We start from the raw sequence: 13443 nt of genomic DNA, 5'->3' as shown, positions 1-13443 counted from the left end.
ATAGTATATAAGATGTAGAGAGATTTAACTAATCTATTGAAATATACAGAAATATAGAAAAAAAATCTTTTATAATAAATAGATAAATAAAAATAATCTTTTATAATAAATAGATAAATAAAAATAGTTACTCAAACATCGCTGCAACCATGGAGCATGTATCGACACGTGCAACACTGAGACCACTTTTATAGGTACACACTTATTCTCACTATCTCCTGATCCATTTACTTACCATCAATCTTTACAATACTAATTTTGATCTTATATTTTTTTTAAGTTATAGATAAGATTTTCATATTGTGAAATATACTTTATTAGTATTATGTACTTTTAAATATTTATAATTTTTTAAAATATATAATAAAAAATGCTACAGTAAAAACTGATTAAGTAAATAAAAATCGAGGTTGTATATGTTTCACGCGGCCCGCCGCGTGGGAGGGCGTGGCACGGGCAAAAAAAGTTCGTGGGGGACGGGAAATGCAGGGCCCATTATGCAAGAAAACACACCGGGGAATAATCCCCGAGACGGCCTTTTAGTTTTTTTACGTGGGGGCTCTCCGAAAAAATAGGACGAAAAAAAATCCAATGAGGTCTATTCGAGATTTTTAGAAAATGTGAGGTCCTTTCTTAAAAAGATGCATCATAGAAATCCGCTCCGGGGCCTATTCCAGGATTTTGGCCAAACATTGGGCCCTTTCCGCAAGAAGACACGTGGCACATGTAGATTCCGTGCGCGCATTAATAGCAGCGAAAAAACAGAAGGAAACGGAATCGCAGAAAATAGAAGGACTTCTATGGAAAAAACGAAATGTGAGAGGCCGCACAATTTTTTGTCGAGGAACTGTTGCTACCGAGCATAGTTCAACGGTTTCTCGAGAGAACAATTGCAAAAGGAGATACAAGTGTAGGGGAAAATTGTATGTTCTTTATTGATCTGTTTTTCTGTGTGTTACAATAAGGGGTCTCCCCCTGTATATAAAGAACCAAAAACCCCTAAGAGTTGGATTCCAATCCTACTAGGATTCGAGACGGGTCCACTTCAATACGTAACCTGCTAGGTTTTCTAACACTCCCTCTTGGGCACTTCTCGCGGAATGCAATATCTTATCAAAACTCCCCAAAAATCCAGTGGGAAAAATTAGGAGAAAGAGTACATAGCTTGCGACATGGTCACACGAAGTGCCTCATTAAAAACCTTTTTCATGAGAAACTTCAAAAAACTCATATAAGGGAAAAAGAGTACAATTCACCCAAATGCTTCAAGTAATCTTCATGATTAACCTTGGGTACTTAATCTTCTTGATTAAGATTTAATTCTTCTTATCGGTGTTATGTGAAATATCTCCCCCTAAACTGTGTAACTCTCTAAGCCTCATCATCCCAATGCCACGAACACATCTTTCAAAACTAGATGCAGGGAGAGACTTAGTGAACAAATCTGCAAGATTCTTACACGACTTAGTATGCATTACCTTTATTTCGTTCATCTTATGCAATTCATGAGCATAAAAGAACTTGGGGTTGATATGCTTCGTTAAGTTGCTTTTCACATATCCCGTTTGCACTTGTGCGACACATGCAACATTATCTTCATAGATAATGGTAGGGATGTTAGTAGTGTTCAAGCCACAAGACTGCTGGACGTGATTGATCACTCTTCTAAGCTATGCGCATTCTCGTGCAGCTTCATATAGAGCTATTATTTCCGAGTGGTTCGTCGAAGTCGATACAAGACTCTGCTTTGACGATTTCCAAGAAATTGTAGTTCCACCACATAAGAAAACATAGCTAGTCTGTGATTTCGCTGTATACGGGTTTGACAGGTACCTAGCATCCGCATATCCAACAAGACTTAGATCCTGATTCTTTCTGTAGAACAGGTCCATATCCTTGCTACCTTGCAAGTAGCGCAGAATATCCTTCAAGCCCTTCCAATGTCTTTTAGTGGGCTCTGCACTGTATCGTGCAAGTAGGTTTACTGCAAACGCTATGTCTGACCTAGTGCAATTAGCCAGATACATCAGCACACCTATTTCACTTAAGTATAGGAATTCCGATCCTAATACTTCCTCCCCCTCTTCTCTAGGTTTATAAGGATCTTGATCTGCTTGTAATGATCTTCCGACCATGGGGGTTTTAGCGGGGAATGATTTATCAAAACCAAACCGCTCTAACACTTTCTAAGTATAGTTCGACTGATGTACAAATATTCCATCTTCCATATGCTCTAGCTGCAGGCCCAAGCAGAATTTGGTTTTACCCAAATCTTTCATTTCGAATTCAGACTTCAGGTATGAACTTGCTTCTTCAATATTTTCTTTTGTACCGATGATATTCAGATCATCTACATATACAAATATTATGCAAAATCCATTCGGGGACCTTCTTATGAATACACAGGGACAATCTGTGCTATTTGTGTAGCCTCGTTTTTCAAGAAAATTACTTAAACGATTGTACCACATCCTACCTGACTGTTTCAACCCATACAGTGACTTCTTCAACTGTACACTATAAAGGTGTTTATTTTCTCTATCCTGATTTGGCAGTGGTATTCCTTCAGGTACCTTCATATATATGTCCGAATCTAGGCTCCCATAAAGATATGCGGTCACAACATCCATCAACTTTATTTTCAACTCTAGGTTGACTGCCATCGAGATTAAATGTCTAAAGGTAATTCCGCCCATCACCGGGGAATAGGTTTCTTCATAATCAACGCCTGGTCGTTGAGTGAAACCTTGTGCCACTAGTCGTGCTTTGTACATCACAATTTCATTCCTTTCATTCCTCTTACGAACAAAAATCCACTTGTATCCCACTGGTTTGATGTGGGGAGGTGTGCGGCATACTGGCCCAAAGACCTCTCTTTTGTTCAGGGACAACAGTTCAGCTGTTATTGCCTTCTGCCAGTCTTTCCAATCTGACCTCATTCTACATTCAGTGAGCGATGCAGGCTCAAGGTCATGATCTATGACTGTGGCAATTTTATTTGCGAAGTATGTGTCGACTATCGTGGTTGCTCTATTCCAGGATTCCCTTGAATTCACATAGTGTATTGCTATTTCATCATGGCTGCACTTTCAGCGCTTCTTCATATTGCTCTTCATGATTTGGGGTAAGGGCCTTTAGTTTACCAGCGTCGATTTCAGCGCGCGCATTTTCGCTGGTTTCTTCCTGCGTGGAAAAATTCAAATCTGGTATGCCTACTTTCTGAGGTTCCATACTATCGTCAGGTCTCAACTGGCTCCCCTTCTTTTTTCTTTAGGGCACTTTTGTGATCGGCCGTGGTAAACTCTCATTTCCCACTTTCGCCAGACGTCTCCGACTATTTGGGACTTGAGTAACCGGATTTCTTGTCCTTTTATTATTTTTCAGAGCTCCTAGGACAAGATGAGGGGTACCTTCTTTTGGTACTTCCACCCTCTCCGGTGCATTGCATGCAGGCACATGCGACTTAGTCATACTCTTCAAATCACAAAAATGATCAGGCAGATTGTTTGCTAATTTCTGTAAGTCGATGATTTTCTGTACTTCATCATTTGCTTCACTAGTGCGAGGATCATGTGCCGCAATTCCTTCAACCTGCCATATAATTTCCCGGCATTTCTCATCTAAGGGTTTATTTCCTCCCCATAATGACGGAAAATTATTTTCATCAAAAATGCAGTCAGCGAAGCGGGTCGTATGTAGATTTCCAGTTGCTAATTCTAAATATCGGATTATGGATGCAGTCTCATAACCGACATAGATTCCAACTTTCCGTAAAGGCCCCATAGCAGTCCGCTGTGGCGGTGGTATCGGCACATAAACCATACGTCCAAATTTGCGTAAATAGGAAATCTTCGGGATCACCCCTTGCACTAGTTGCATAGGTGAATGGATGTTGTAGGAGGAGGGTCTGTAATTAATGAGGGCAGCTGCATGCAAGACTGCGTGTCCCCAACATGTAGCAGACAAATTACAGTGCTGCAACAACGGTCTAGCAATGAACTTTATTCTCTTGATCAGTGCTTCGGCTAGTCCATTCTGGGTGTGGACATGCGGTACAGAATGTTCAACTTTAATCCACATGCCAGTGCAATAATCATCGAACGCTTTCGAAGTAAATTCTCCAGCGTTGTCCATTCTAATGGACTTCACTCGATGATCCGAAAAATTATTCCTGATTTGTATGATCTGCGAGATCAACTTTGCAAAGGCGTGGTTACGGGTAGATAATAAACATACATGCGACCACTTCGAGGACGCGTCTATTAACACCATAAAGTACCGAAACGGGCCAGAAAGCGGCTGAATAGGACCACAGATATCCCCCTGGATTCTGTCCAGGAATGCAGGGATTTCATCCTGTACCTTCAAGATAGATGGTCTCACTATTAATTTCCCGGTAGCACATGCAGGGCATACAAAATCTTCATGATTCGGGAAATTCTTCACATTTATGTCATGACCTTGTGAGTTAGTAATTATGTTCCTCATTATTCTAAGACCAGGGTGACCTAATCTATCATGCCATAGGGAGAATAATTCCGCACTACAGAATACATTCTTTAAGGTAGTGAACACTTCAGGTGCCCTAATACAAGTGTAGTACAAGCCACTGCTCATAGAGGGAAGTTTTTCTAATATTCTTTCTTCACTATCACGCGTAGTGATGTATAGGTACTCCCTATCATCTTCTTCACCAGTTTCTACATGGAAACCGTTAGCGCGAATGTCTTTAAAACTTAAGAGATTCCTTGTAGATTCAGGGTACAGCGATGCTTCTTCAATGTGCAAAGTAGTTCCCGTAGGTAGTGTGACTGTGGCTCTTCCAGATCCAACTATGCATTTATCACTACCAGTGATAGTCATCACCTTTCCAGAGTTATTTCTGATAGAATGGAAATACTTCTTTTCTCTTAAGATTGTATTTGTGATTTCACTATCCACAATACACACTTCCTCCATGTGGACGCCACACATATTCTATAAATAAAGCATTCAATCATTCACATGCAAGAAAGCAGCACAAAGACTAAATACTTTATATATATACTATCGAAAAATTATTTGCAGCTAAGTTCCGCTCTTCTAGAGCTTACATTTATTCAATCCTCCTAAATTCAGCAACTAAATAAATGGCTAATTACTCTAATTCTAGATAGATTCTGCGAAACATCTGGCCACTTCATCTTCAATGGCTTTGTTTTCCGCTTCATTCATTTCGGCATCTACTATGGCAGTGGAAGAGGGCAAAGTGGAGGCCTCTGCATTATCCATTGGGAGGTCTTCCACTACCAGTTCTGAAGTGTTATCAACTTTCATGAGATATGCTTTCTCTTCAGAGACCGGTGCTTTGTCCACTTCCATCCCCACTGCTATGGTGAGGTGTGCTTCTGGTTGATCCTTCTTCTTCTTTCGGTATGCTTCCATAACATACTTAGGTGCTTTGCAAATGCGGGACCAATGGCCCCAAACACCGCACTTAAAGCATGTCTGGTTTTGCTCACCATAAGGCTTGACTTCTTTCTTTGTCTTGCCGTTATTATCACTAGGCTTGACTTTGCCTGTCACCACTTTCTTTCCTCCCTTCTCCCGCTTCTTATTGCGGATCTTGCGCGCTTTGAAAGAGAGTTGATTGACTTCTAGTCCACTACTCCTTTTCTTGCGGCTGGGATAAGAAGTTCTTGTTTATGACTTCGTCATGAACTTCATTGAGTTGCAACATATCAATCAATTCTGAATACTTTTTGTAATTTGATTGACGGTGATTGCGTGCAGATTCTGCCGCATTAGGGTGGAAAGTGGAGAGACTCTTCTCTATTTTCTCCTCTTCTGTGATCTCTTTCCCACAGAGACACAATAGTGTGCATATACAGTGCAGCACGGGGTTGTACTCTCTAACATGCTTAAAGTCACAGAAACGGAGTCGGACCCATTCTTGCTCTGCTAGAGACTTGCTGGTGTACTTAAGGCGCTCAAAACGCTCCTTCAGTGCGTCCCATAGTGCCTTAGCGTTGGTCACTGCCATGTACTCATCCTTCAGAGTGGGAGAGAGATGATGACGGAGGAAATGAAGTGCTTGATCATTCTCATCCTCCGTGGGAACTGTTGCACTGCTTGTTCCCAGGCCAATTGCAGCGCGGAGCCTTTTTGCTCCCAGTACAATCCGAACATCCGATGCCCAAGTGAGATAGTTGCGGCCATCAGCACTCAGCTCAGCGAACTCCTTGTTCATGATGCCAGCCATCTACATATTTAAATGATGCAAGTATCACTACCAGTAAAGTTACTTCATGTTGCTAAATTGGATTGCTGCAATTTTCGATATTTTCTATGCCATATTACTAAATTTAAACATATTACAGATAATTTAAACAGTAACAATAACATAGAAATAAATATTGCATGCATAATGGCTAAAACATATGCAAAAATCAAAATTTAGAGGTACTTTTATACGCAAGAAAAGTATTCTCGAGGTTTTCTGCAAAGTCCTAGGGTTTATACGCAAAATTCCAGAATTTGCGTAATTTTCAGAAACCATAGTCTAATTTGCGAAATTTCTACATGCATTTTTTTTCAATTTTGGCCCCTTCATATTGTTTCTATTCAGCCCATCTGTATTCTCCCTTCTCTTATTCTGATCGGCCGGTCCAGCCCAAAGCTCCAAGTTAGGCTGATTTGGACTGGCCTGATCCATCATCGTCCATTGCCCCCGGCTAGGGATTCTAATCCTGCCTGCCTCTGTTGACTGAGAGGCGAAGCCGGTAGCTCGCGTGCGGGCGTGGTTGCTGGTCGGGTGCACGACAGGTGATAGCCCGGCTGCTTGCGGGCGGCACAGCGCATGCAGCAGCAGGGCGCAGCACAGCAGCTGGTCGAGGTGGCCTTCAGGCTGTCGTCATGCGTAGGGGCACTGGCTCTTGGAAGCTTGCAGGGGCGCACAGGCAGCAAGGACGGTGTCACTGCAGGGTTGCGTGTTAAACATGCACTACAGGGCAGTAGGATGTGTAGCAAGGACAACGGCATGGCACATCAACATGGGCTTCTGGCTGGTAAATTACCTGCTGGTGTGACACATGGCCATAGGGAGCACGGCAGTAGGGATGCATCTGCTGGGTTCTATGATGGCAGCAGGGACCTGGCGTGTAGCAAGTGCATCGGCTTGGAAGGCCTATGGCCGATTCGGTGCGTGCACAATTGGGCAAGGTGGGACGGCAAGGGGGGTGTACTTGGCAGTCTGCAGGACGCACGCGCAGCAAGATTCGGTGGTAAAGCAGCGCGACGCGTGCAGCAACACAAGGCGTTGGCCTGTAGGACATCTGGCCGATTAGTGGGTGCGCAGCAGACAAGGGCACGTTGGCCTGCAGCAGCACTACGGCTGAAGGCCGGCCTGTCATCATCGGCGGCGGACAGATCGGCTTCGGGCCGATGGAGGCGATGATAGAGAATCAATTTACTGTTTCATACATACGGTGCACGCTGCTGTTTATGCAAGATTTCATATCTATTTTTGACGCAAAACAGTAGAGGCTAGGGTACGTACCAAATCGATCGTACCTTTCAATTCTTGCGAATAATTCGTGCCGCGTAGAGCATATAGGCTAGGCTAAGGATCTGCCCTCTTGACGACGATGTCGATGCAGTGCAGATCGGTCGTAGGCAGATTCGTTCCGCTAGCTTGATCTTCGGCAGAGCTTCGTGCTGATAACGTGTTGAGGAACTGTTGCTACCGAGCGTAGTCCAATGGTTTCCCGAGAGAACAATTGCAAAAGGAGACACAAGCGTAGGGGAAAACTGTATGTTCTTTATTGATCTGTTTTTTTTTGTTACAATGAGGAGTCTCCCCCTGTATATAAAGAAAAAAAAAACCCCTAAAGAATTGGACTCCAATACTACTAGGATTCAAAACGAACCCACTTCAATACATAATCTGCTAGGTTTCCTAACATTTTTCTCTTGTCCGTGTCGAAGTTTCGGGAACCTCTGGGGCCTCAGCGCAAAAGACCTGGAACCTTGCACGTTGGAAAAGAAACCAGAGGTATTTTGCTATTCCATAGGAATGCGGGGGTCTCTCCTTAAAAACCAGGGGTCATCTGCCGGTACCCACCGAGCACCTCTGTCCCCGTTGCATGAAGATGTTCTTCGTTTGTAATTTGGCTTAGGAAAGGAGGTATGCAAAGAAGTGGTATACAGAAGGAAGGGTATGTTTATTTTAACTTTAGATTTTGATAACTCAGTCTAGTATATAAAATTTGTGGAAACTCTTTCTCATTAGATTATAGATTATGTGATTTTATAGTATAATTTAGATCGTAGATTGTGAGAATTAATTTTTATAATATGATTGTTTATTTTTGTTTTTCTTTTAGAGCTAGAACCTATAATCATAATAATAAACAAACAAATCATAAATCGATAGTTAAAGTCAGTGGTTCAATTCTTCGTGGTAAGAAGTTGCGCTTTCCCTACTCACTTTATTATATGAACACCTCTTTGCATGGAGGGGATTGGGATCCCAAATACAATGATTTTGTTCAAAATCGAACAAGATCCCAAAGTTTACGGAGCGATTCCCCTTAGGAAATCCAAACTTACAGGGATGCTTTTGCATTTTTTGTCATAAACCAATGCCATTACACATTACGTGTGCGCATTTGCACGACAGCAGTATCTCTTTTGTCAAACAAATGGCCACTGCACTTTGAGACTTCGAGCCTTTTCTAATTCGTGGAGTCGTATCACGTCGTCTCGAGTGATACGCACGCCGTTTTTAGCATCTACACTTCATAAACAATGATAAGGTCGTATCCAAGAGATTTTTGTCAAGGACTAAAATCCCTTTACGAAGGGATTTTCATCCCTTTCAGTATTTTAACAATTTCTCTTTACGATTTTCATCACGAATAAATTTACAAGATCATTTCTTTTAGATAGGATTTTCACTCTTTCCTCTTCACAAATCCCTTCGAAAACAAATTGTTAGAAATGAGAGAAAATAAAAAATAAGAATAAGAAAAAATTAAAAAGAATAAAATAAAAAAAAATATGATTGAAGATACCTACCGTGCGGCTGGAGGAACGAGCAAGTAGCACTTCGATGATTAAAATAATTTCCGAGCCCTCCAGTCCGGCGTAGCGCTACAGAAAGGATTACGACGTGCTCGTCGTCTTCGGGATTCTCGGTAGTCTCGGTGATCTCCAGAAGGACGCCTCCTCCTCCAAAGCTGTGTAGGGGTAGGTCTGGGTGTGTGTGCGCGTAGGGTGGGTGGGTGGGTGTGTGAGTGAGTGAGTGTGCGTGCGCGCATGTAGTCAGGTGTACCACCTTCTCAGTAGGGGGAGTGAAATCAAAAAAAAAAAAAAAAAAAATCCCCCCCGTGGCCAGGAGAAAAGGAACAGCTATGGCTAGGAGAAGCTAATCTGCAGATATGGCTGTCAGCAGGAGGGAGAAAGAGAGTTTCTCGGTGCCGCCGTGTGCGTGTGGCCGGCCAACACCTCGAGCTGCCCGATTGGTACCATCTTTTATTACTGCTGCTTCTCTCTCCCTCTCGCTTTCGCTTTCTTGCCGAAGAACGACGTGCCTCCGGCATTGGCCCCGGCCGGTACGTACGTGGCGGCCAAGCCCGGCCGTAATTATCCCAAGCCGTAGCATCAACGTTGTCCTTTTTATGCATTGTTATCTCTTGCGAAATGTCGTGTACACTCTTTGGGCCTCGAACCCGGGGATATTTTTTTTTCAAAATCTCACATGTAATTTTAGTGGTTTGTCAAAAAACTCTCCCTTATAATTTTTTTTCCTCCATTCTCTCACCCGCAATTATTCTATGTTGTTCGATACCTCTTTAGTATAGTTCACCGCATGATGCGGTGCATATCTGACTTCCTAAGTTTCATATGGTGGCGTAATGATATCTAGCGTTGCTTCAGGTATCTAGAGGAGCATTTAAACCAACCACACATTTTATTATTTGGACTTCCTACTTACTTACTTTGAATATCGGAGACTATGAAAATTATTCTAGAAGCCACCGTGCCATTTTTCAAGTCATATAAATACGAAATCATGTAGTCAAACAGTGTCAGCAGGGCATTTAACATCAAATAAGAGTTGCATGGGTAGATTGACCAAAAAAAAAATAGTTGCATGGGGTTTTGTAAAGTTAGAGGTAAGTTTTTTCAAATTTTCAAAGAAGGCAATGTAGATGTACACTTCAGTGCCAAGGACGACCAGTAGCCTGACTATCAATCGACACTTCTGTGCCAACTAAGAATTTGTTTTTCCCACTTTGGAGAGGAGAGGCGGGCATCAATTGGAGATTCTAAAAAGCAACCGGTAGATCATGGATTGTAAAAAAATGAATAGTAAAAAATTAGATTGTGAAAAAAAATTAGATAGTGGATTTTAAAAAATTTTGATAGATCTAAATGGTTGCGTCTTCCAAAGAAAAATAATCTATTTTTATGAATTATTTTTCTAAAGAAAAATCAAATTACTGTGCAACATTGATGTCAGCACGCTGACTGGACACACTGACTAGGACTGCTACGTGGCGAAACCGTCGCCACGTCATTAAAACCACCGAGAAAAACCATTCTGAGGGTAAAATGGACGGTATTGATAGTTTAGAGGAGTAAAATGAACAGTTTAAAAGTTCAGAGGGTTATTCGGATAAACATGATAGTTCGAGAGAGTAAAATGGACTTATTACTTTAAAAAAGACAATACAGATGTACACTTCGGTGCAAGAATGACCAGTAGCCTAACTATCAGATCGACACTTATGTGCCAACTGAGAATTTGTTTTTCCTATTTTGGAGAGGAGAGGTGGGCATCAACTATGGATTCTAAAAAGCAATCGGTAGATTGTGAATTGTAAAAGGTTGAATAGTAAAAGGCTAAATTGTGAAAACAAATTAGATTGTGGATTTAAAAAATTTTGATGAGTGATACAGTAAAATTGACTTTCACAGTCCTTAAAAAAACTGAGAAAACTAGCTTCTTAAATTCCCACGATTCAATAAACAATTGTAAAAATTAGGATAAAAAACTATCTATTTATTTTAACTTTAAATTGTAAAAACTGGAAACACACATGGATCCTAAGTGGTCGCGTCTTCCAAATGAAATGAAGGCACTGGGATGGGATGAGAAGAGAGGCAGGGGTACCAAACCGTTCACCCGTCGCACGCTCCGAGCTGGGTTTGACGGGCGCTCGGGTCTCGTCTCTTGTGGTACCTCGCTCAAGCATGCCGGCAATTCGCATTCTTTATTTTTGACAAGATCTCGCCTTGTCGGGTACGTTTGGAACCTTAGCCAACTTTGCCGCGTCAAGCGATGACCAACTAGCTCCTCTGAGCTATAACCAATCAAGGCATAAATAAGCATTTGGTTTCTTTGCTCTAACTGCCAAGGAGCACGCACTCTTGGACCCTTTTCACGAGCTTGCCCACCGAGGAGAGTTGATTCGGCTCTCCGTGAGCGGCAAGCTTTTCCTCGCTCTGATCGGCTAGGTTTGCCCAGCAAAAAAGCCAATTTTTTTAGTCGCTATCAAACGCTCAACCTCGCCCGGCAAGCAGAAGAAATTGTTTGCTTGGGATCTAAACGCCCCCGTCATCTCCGGCCTACAATGGTTTAGGCCCAAGGAATATCGCAGTGCATCTCGGCGCCACCCACGACGGCCCAAAGCAAATCCAGAAATTTCTCGGCTAGTCAGCTTAGCTTTTTTTTTTTTTTTTTTTGCCTTTTCCTCGTTTTTTTGTTGTTCCTTTTTTCTTGGGAAATAAAACCTCCCTCTCTTTCCATTATCATACGATCTTCTTTCTCAAACTGCAGGTGCAGGCTGAACTCATTAGACGCGTGTGCAGAGAAGACGAAGCACTGCAATTCGTAGCCATCATAGCTATGCATACAGATCAGTTTCAGGAGTGAAAAAAGGGGTTGGCCTTCACCAATTTCCCATCTTTCAGCTGAAAAGCATTGTTCTTAATCAAAGGAGTCAGCCTCCTGCCAAACTTCATTACTATAGAAATAGTCTTATTGAATATCTCATCATTGCCGGTTAGGCTAGAAGATCTTAAAAAAATCAATATCACTATCTGTTTTAGAAACAATCGACAATGGTAGGTCATTATCAATATTAGTTCATAACAAAAACCGATAATGAATTAGGAGCCAAACCCGATATTCTCATCCACTCTACTTTCCATCGCTCTCACGTCCACTCGCTCAAGTCCGTACCAAAAAATCGCTAAGTCCCACTCGTCTCCCCCCTCTCTCTCTCTCTCTCAATCCTTATCCGCTCCACATATGCCCCCCTCTCTCTCTCTGTCTATCTCTCTCTCCAGTGCCCCACGCGCTAGCCTCCTCGCCTCCCTCCGTCGAGCCGTCAAGCCACCTCCTCCGTGTGGCACGACGAAGACCACCCCCTCCACCACCATCAATGGATCTTTCAGACCTGGGAGGGAAGAGGCCGTCTCGATGAAGCAACAGGCTTCACCAACTCCGGCACCCTTGATCTCCCCGACGCATCGAGGGTCAAGGCGCTTGGACCCTGTGCTAGAGCCTTTTCCATAGCCAACGCCTCTGTTTGGGTCTCCTTCTCCAACATCAGCTATGCCGACATCGCCGCGCCTAGCCTGCCAGTCTTCGAGGTGTCATCGCCTCTGGCTCGCCACATCTGGTGCACGGCGAAGAGGCGACGGCGATAGGCGAGATCTAGCAACATCACACATCTAGGTGGCCCCTGGGTGTCACGGCGACTCCCCCTCCCTCCCTCTCTCTCCCAGAGTCCCAATGCTCTGCGCGTGGGTGGGCATTTTAGTGCAGTGGCGGTGGCCTTCGTGCCACCGCGTTTCTATGTGCAGAACGTCACGGTGGCGGGATCCATGGCGGCAAGCAAGACGAGGTCCCGACGACGCGGTGGTGGGATCCAGGAGCAGCATGGTGAGGTTCAGTGACAACACGATGGGATCGATTTCTTTTTTTTTTCCTGAAAAAGGCCTCACTACTGATTCTAAAAGACCAATAATGATATCAAGTTGACTTTCACTATCCGAAACCCACCGCCGGTTCCAATGATGAGGGGTTTGAAACCGGCAGAGATGATGGTTCTATAGTAGTGTTTGCAATAGAACTAGACATACTGTTCTTTCCATGCCAAGAGTAAACAACCTTACAAACAAGTCAGTCATGAAATGCCATGCTCGTCTGAATTCCCTACTGCTTTTGCCACCTGAAAGAAGTTAGGACTCTATTCTGTACAAACAAGTGCCCGTGCAGCCACGCTGTCCTACTTCGTCATATCTGGAGCCACCAAGATAACATATTCCAATCTTAACATATTGTCTACACAAGTCACAGAGATTGAGTGCTGCACAAGATCCGGTGCACATGCCGATCTGGAATAGAACATAGATGTTGCCTGCCCTTCAAGCATCTTAACATTTAGCTTT

The sequence above is a fragment of the Phragmites australis genome, chromosome 5, assembly GCF_958298935.1.
Source record: "Phragmites australis chromosome 5, lpPhrAust1.1, whole genome shotgun sequence".
Taxonomy (NCBI): Eukaryota; Viridiplantae; Streptophyta; class Magnoliopsida; order Poales; family Poaceae; genus Phragmites; species Phragmites australis.
Note: the sequence above shows the minus strand (reverse complement) of the source record.